Source organism: Priapulus caudatus, unplaced genomic scaffold, assembly GCF_000485595.1.
Source record: "Priapulus caudatus unplaced genomic scaffold, Priapulus_caudatus-5.0.1 Scaffold1633, whole genome shotgun sequence".
NCBI lineage: Eukaryota > Metazoa > Priapulida > Priapulimorpha > Priapulimorphida > Priapulidae > Priapulus > Priapulus caudatus.
This window is the reverse complement of record NW_014578694.1, coordinates 13,181-20,077: the sequence shown is the minus strand read 5'-3', so window position 1 is coordinate 20,077 and position 6,897 is coordinate 13,181. Positions and strand designations below refer to the sequence as shown.

The 6,897-nt window shown below is 36.1% G+C and overlaps 1 long non-coding RNA gene across 1 annotated transcript; it reads left to right on the top strand.

Annotated features, from left to right (window-relative positions):
- The first annotated feature begins 2,958 nt into the window (after positions 1-2,958).
- Positions 2,959-4,759, top strand: LOC106817214. The gene is made up of 3 exons (XR_001395007.1): positions 2,959-3,043; positions 3,890-4,081; positions 4,671-4,759. It is a non-coding gene; the product is annotated as an uncharacterized LOC106817214 (long non-coding RNA).
- Positions 4,760-6,897: the final 2,138 nt, after the last annotated feature.

Sequence of the window (6,897 nt, the reverse complement as noted above, 5' to 3'; positions counted from 1 at the left end):
AGAGGAGAGTCACACACACAGCACACACGCCGCCCGCGCACCACACGCGCACACACCACGACACACAGCACGGCCACACACAGTAGGGCCGGACGTATACCTCACAAGAGATCCGGAACGCACAGCGGTGACGCCGTCCCACCACACCCACAACCTACCCACACACACCACCACCTCCCCCCGCCCACCCACTCACCACCCGGTGACCACACGCGCCGTCACCAACACACACACAGGCCAAGCGCTGACCCGCACGCCGCACCCACCCAGCCCACACACACAACACACACCCACGCACGCACGCGCTCGACACACACACAGCCCACACAGTCCACACAGCACACACACACGATACAGCATACAGCTACCGACCAACACATACATTCTCCTCTGTTGTTCGCGTGCACGGACACCCACCCAGCACGGAATTACATTTTCCGAAGGACTAGGAGCATGATCTATTGATCTATATTGCCTAATAAATATTGAAGCCTATTTCAGGCGTTATTCGATCATTCTATTCTGTGCTGTAGTTTTGTCGAGTTGTATATGATCTCTGTACTGCATTCCAATGCTCGCAGCGTAAGGCAAGAAACACTAGTGATCACTGATCACCCAACCCGACCTTCTTGCCGTAAAAACTACACATATTTTACGCTATAACATCACTATTGACAATAAACGACCTATAAAATTAGCGACATAGTTGTTGAGAACTTCTGGATTCTTTCAAGGATAACCCTGCTGTAAGTTTTCTTCACTGCTCTATCTAGTGGCATATAAGTAGAGATTGTCAGATCAGGCATATCCATCTGGATAAGAGCTCATACGAATTTTCTACATACTAAGATTCTAGGTTACTAAGATGCTAAAATACTTACTAGATTACTAGATTAGTTAAGTTACTAGATTAGTTAAGTTACTAGATTACTAGATTAATTAAGTTACTAGATTACTAGACAAGTTAAGAGCCCTTACCTAGTATATAGTTTTAAAGTTACTAGCAGTGTAGTGTAACAGTGTTTACAGATTAGTTAAGTTAACTAGACAAGTTAAGCTTACTAGATTAGTTTTAAAGTTACTAGATTAGTTAAGTGTCTAGATTAGTTAAGTTACTAGATTAGTTAAGTTACTAGATTGCTAAGATACTAAGTTAGTATATAGCGATCAGTGCTAAGACCGCGCGCGAGCCCTTCATAGATTTCTGCGCCATCTAGCGAGAACGCGCGGAGTGATATATAGCTTATAGGTGAAGACGAGGTTGTATTTCTTTTTACCTCCTTTGTTGGTTGGTCTTGTCGTGTCAACTAGGAATATCTCAAAAAAGTTACAGACGTGAATTGTGAGTGGAATTTTTTGACCGGTTGTCTTGGGCAACAACCAATGCGAATTGTTTGGTGGTTGATTGGATACACGGGAAGTTTTTGAATGATTTCGGTGGACATTATTTGGGAACATCTGTGCCATTATTAGCCGCATATAGGCGGCAGCATGTGTTTCCCGAAGCCGCCATTGCTTCTAGTTGGCAACTGCAGAGTCAAACAACAATAAGTCAATAGAGCAGTAAAACAACGATATTTGGTGGGTGTACCAGCAGAGCATCGGCGGGACTGTTAGGCCGGTGGGCGGAGGTTTGCTAGGCTCCGATTTGCTTCTTTGTTGTCGCAGATTTGCAGGTGAGATGAAGCCCGACGTACGTGTGTTCGTGCGCAGAATCGGTTTCGGACAATCACTGATGGTCGCCAATGCACGTCACCGTCACCTGGAATAGGTAAGCTACCGTTGACCGGTGCGTCGCGGTGTGCGTGCCGTACGTGAGTGGGTCGTGCGCTGTGTGCCGTGCCGTGCGTGCAATTACGTGCGTGGGGTGCTCTGCGAGCCACGGTGCCTGTGCCGCTCGTGCAGTGCTCGAGCCATGTGCCCGTTGTGCGTGTGCGTGCGTGCGTGGAGTGCTGTGGGTGCGTGCCTGTGTGCTGTGCGGTGCGTGTACCGTGCGTGGTTCGCTGCGTGTGCCTGTGCGTACGTGTGACCGTGCGTGCGAGCGCGTGTGCGTACGTGTGCTCTGTGCGTGTGCGTGTGCCTGCATGCGTGCGTGTGCTCTGTGTCGTGTGTGGCTGTCTGCGTGGCGTGCGTGCAATCCTGTTAGTGGCGTGTGCTGAGCGTTCTGTGGCGTCGTGCACACCAGTTTGCATCTTTCATTGAACATCCAGCTAATATTCTCCAGCAGTATGTTTTTGATGATGAAAGAGTTTAAATTCCACTTAGCACAAAGCAATAATAGCAGACATTTTTTTCTGATGGAATTAATTTGCGCACGTACCGTAATGAATATACATCAATGTTTTACTGCGGAGTTCAATAAACTCTATACTCGATAGAATTTGATAGTATTCGTTGTAGTCTGGAGACTAAGGTTGACGCGATTTGTCCACATGAAATAATAAACTCGTAATTATATATTGTAAATAATAAACTATAAATAACTATATAATCTATATAATAACTTTAAAGTGATTACGTCACCGTAAATAGTAAAAATAAAAAAAACATTTCCACTTTTTCACAAAATATAAGTAATTCTGTTCACTTTTTATGGTTAAATTGCTGCATTATATATACTTCCTATTTTACTATATTGTTCGATGTGAAAATACACTCGTGACTCATACATAGCCCATTGCAAGCAATTAATGTTAGGAACATTAATATCAAATTGTCCAGGTTTTTTGGATTTTTAACTAGTTGAGAAACAATCTTATCTGGTAAGAAGTTGACGATACGTTTAGTCCCGTTAGTTCTTACTTTTAATGTAAAAAAAAGGCAATTTTTTTACAAATTTTACCATAGAAAATTCGTGACGTAGTCAATTTAAATATTATCAGGAGTGAATAACAGAGATATAATATTATTCACTCCTGATATAATATAAGAATCTTTTTCTTTCTATTCGCGCGCGCAGTTGCGCCCATCGTGGCCTACAGCAGACCCAACGTGGATGTGTTACACGGCCAGACCATAAGCCTGCCCTGCCTCGTGCTCCTGGGTAAGTATAGTGTAGAGGAACTCTAGCTCACTCTTACTTAGATGGAAGAATAAACGCATAGACTAGTGGTCCTTAACCTTTTTTGAGTCATGGACCACTTTGAGAATCTGATGAAAGCTACGGATCGACCCCTTCCCAGAAAAAATGCACATAAGCACATAAACACTGATTTTTAAGTGCCTGGTTCCCGGACCCCCTGAAGCCCATCCACGCACCCCAAAGGGATCCATGGACCATAGGTTAAGAACCCCTGGCATAGACGAATACAGAGAGGATTTAGTTACAATAATTCATTAATGTATTAGAAAGTAGTTCGTGAAATTTGCGATTTATTCTACCGAAATTCAAAGATAAAAACTGAAAAGCTGTGCGAATTCACATCTCTGATAGCCCTTGCTTCGAGACGTGAATCTTTTCGATTATTTCAAGATGGCCGCCAACTCACAGGCGTTCCAGCGTACGTCCTGTCTCATATAATTTATACCTTCGCAAGCCGATCGTGACTCCGCACATGCACCCTACATTCACTCGCTATTATGATATAACGTATATTACTATATTGATATATATATATCATAATGTATAACGACCATAATGTATATATACGTACAGGGTTCTCCAAGAGCACTTATAGCCTGGCGGCCCGCCAGGCTATCCGTCGAGCCCCGCCATCCTAAAATGCACCTGCCACTCTAAATATCATAGCCGCCATGCTAAAATTAGCTAAAAATGCTAAAACTAGGAGCGTAAAGGCAGCCCCGCCATGCTATAATGAAAAAGCTTGGAGAACCCTGACGTATGTACCATATATGATATACGTCCGCTGATATAATCCGCCTTTACTAGGTAACCCGCCGCCCGAGGTCACGTGGTACAAAGATGGCGAACCGTTGGTTTCACGTGAAGACGGCGTCATCATCCGTCCGGATTCTACCCTGGTCATCCACGACACGAGCGTCGAGCACACGGGCGCCTACCAGTGTCTGGTGAGCAACGTGGGAGGCAACGCCACACTCGAGGTCGTCATCAACGTACAAGGTAAATAACACGAGGAGCGATCGCAGAGTTAAGCAGACGCTTAACTGCCTCTACTTATCTTTACGTGGGGGGGGGAACTTTCTCCAATATCCAATGTCCAATATCCAATAACAATATCAATATCAATGTCAATGTCAATGTCAATGTCAATATCAATGTCATATGTCAATAAGCAAATAGCATATCATGTCAATACTGTCAATATCAATACAGCAATTTGCACTGTCACTGTCTCTGTCAATGTCAATCGTCAATATCAACGTCACATCAATATCAATATCAATATCAATAACAATTAATATTGAGTGTCTCCGGGATCGACTTATGTGTGCGAGCTCTGAAGGTCATAAGCAACAATGAGGAGTTGCTAGGACTTATCGAAACTGTCTGAGACAACGAGTTTCGAAAGAAATTCCGCGATGAACAAAAAAACCACGAACAATTCAAATTAAACAAAACCAAGAAAAAAAACAAATTCACAAGCTGAACTCACTCGCCTGTTAAAGGACCCTATTGTATAACACCTGAGTGAATGATTACTTCGCTGAAGGATGAAAACTATCTAAAATTATCTCATCGAAATTTTCAGTGCCTCCAGCGATCATACTAGAGGAACGGAACTATGTAGTGGAGCAAGGCAATGACGTCACACTGCAATGTCGGCACGAACGGAAACCCTAGGCCGTGACGACGTGGAACAAAAATAATGTTCTCATTACAGATGACCTGCCCAGGTTAGGAACGTGCTGTGAACAGTCGTCACAATATATATATATGGGTGTGTATATATACATGTATAAGTGTGTGTGTCTGTTGGGGATGTAATTAAATAATTTAATGGATTCAGACTTATCTACAGCACCACTACCATCTCTCTGAAAACAGTAGCAACCAGAACAACAACAACCATAATAATACCACTGACGACTAATATTCTTTTAATTAATAATTACATAAAGACACCTTATTATAATAATAATAATATTAATAATAATCACAATTCTGGATTGATATCCCTATGTTCCAGGTTGGGACACGGCCAACCCAGAAGCCTCCGGCTAATGCCGTGATCCACTTTGGAATAAATAATAATAATAATAATAACATAATAATAATAATAATAATAATGAAAACAACTAACACTAATGAAGCGTTACCTCTACTGCTCTAACTTGTCCCACATCTTTGCTAATACGTGTGTTTGCTGTGCTAGGTATGAGATAGAGGAGTCCGGGGCGTTGAGTCTGTATGATGCCCACAGTGAGGGACTCCGGCACGTACAACTGCAGGTGCGATCAACATTGCTGGAGTTGACATGGCTCATAATGCGCCTACTCGTGCAAGGTACGGCTGCCCGATGCGATACATGTGTGCGTGCGTGCGCTGCGTGCGTGCGTGCGTGCGTGCGTGCGTGCGTGCTGCGTGCGTGGCGTATATCTGTGCATGCGTGCGCGTGCGTCCGTGTGTGCGTATATTTTATTATTATGTATATTTTTATTATAGTAATATAAAATATAATATATTTATTTACTGATTTTTTTATATATTTATATATGATGTATTAATTGAAATAATAATTATATAATATATTATTATATTAGTATGTTATATATATTAGATATTATTTATAATAATAATATATTATTTTATTTATTTGTTTATGATATTTAATAATATTTTATTATTATTATTAGTTATAATATTTTATTATAATTATATTATTATATAATTATCGTATATTAATATATATTTATAAATTTTAAAGTTATATATATTTTAAGAAATATTATTATTTGATTATTATAATATTAATATATTATTTATTTTAATTTATTATATATATAATTATTATGATATATTATTATATATTTATGATTTATTATGATTATATTATATTAATATTTATAATTTATTATTAATTTAATAATATAATAAATAAATAAAATATTTATTATTTAGATTTGTATATTATGATTAATTATTTATGATATATTAATAATATATATTATTTATAGACTATTATTATATATGTATATATTTATATAATATTAAATTTATTATATATTGTATTAATGATTATATAATATATATAATTTAATTATTTGATACTATAATAATTATTTATATTTTTAATTATAATAATAATAAAGATTATATAATATTATTTATTTTATATTATATTTTTTATAAATAAATTTTAATTATATATTATGATTTTATAATTATTAAATGTATATTTCTAATTATAGATTTATTTATATAATTATTTGATATACTATATTATTTTTATTGTAATTATTATATCAAATTATTTTATAATTATTTATTATTTTTATAATAATATATTTAATAGATATTATTTATGTATATATTTTTAAGTATATTGAATTTATATTTTTATATTATATTATAGGAATTAATTATTTTAAATAATTTTTTATAATATTATATTATGTATAATTAATTATATACCTGTTATTTTATAATTAATTTTTATTATATTATAATTATAAAATATATATTGATATAAATATATAATATATATAATTAATCTGTATATATTTATTATAAATTAATATTATTTTTTTATTATATAATTTTTATTATATTAATAATTATATATTTTATTTAAAATAAATAATAATTATAATTATTATATATTAGATATTTTATCGGAAATAATTAATATTTCTTATTTATATTATATTAATAGTATCATATTAAAATTATTTATATATTAATATATTAAAATTAATTAATATATATTTTTTATATAATACAGATTAGATATACATATTATATTTTTTATTATTAAT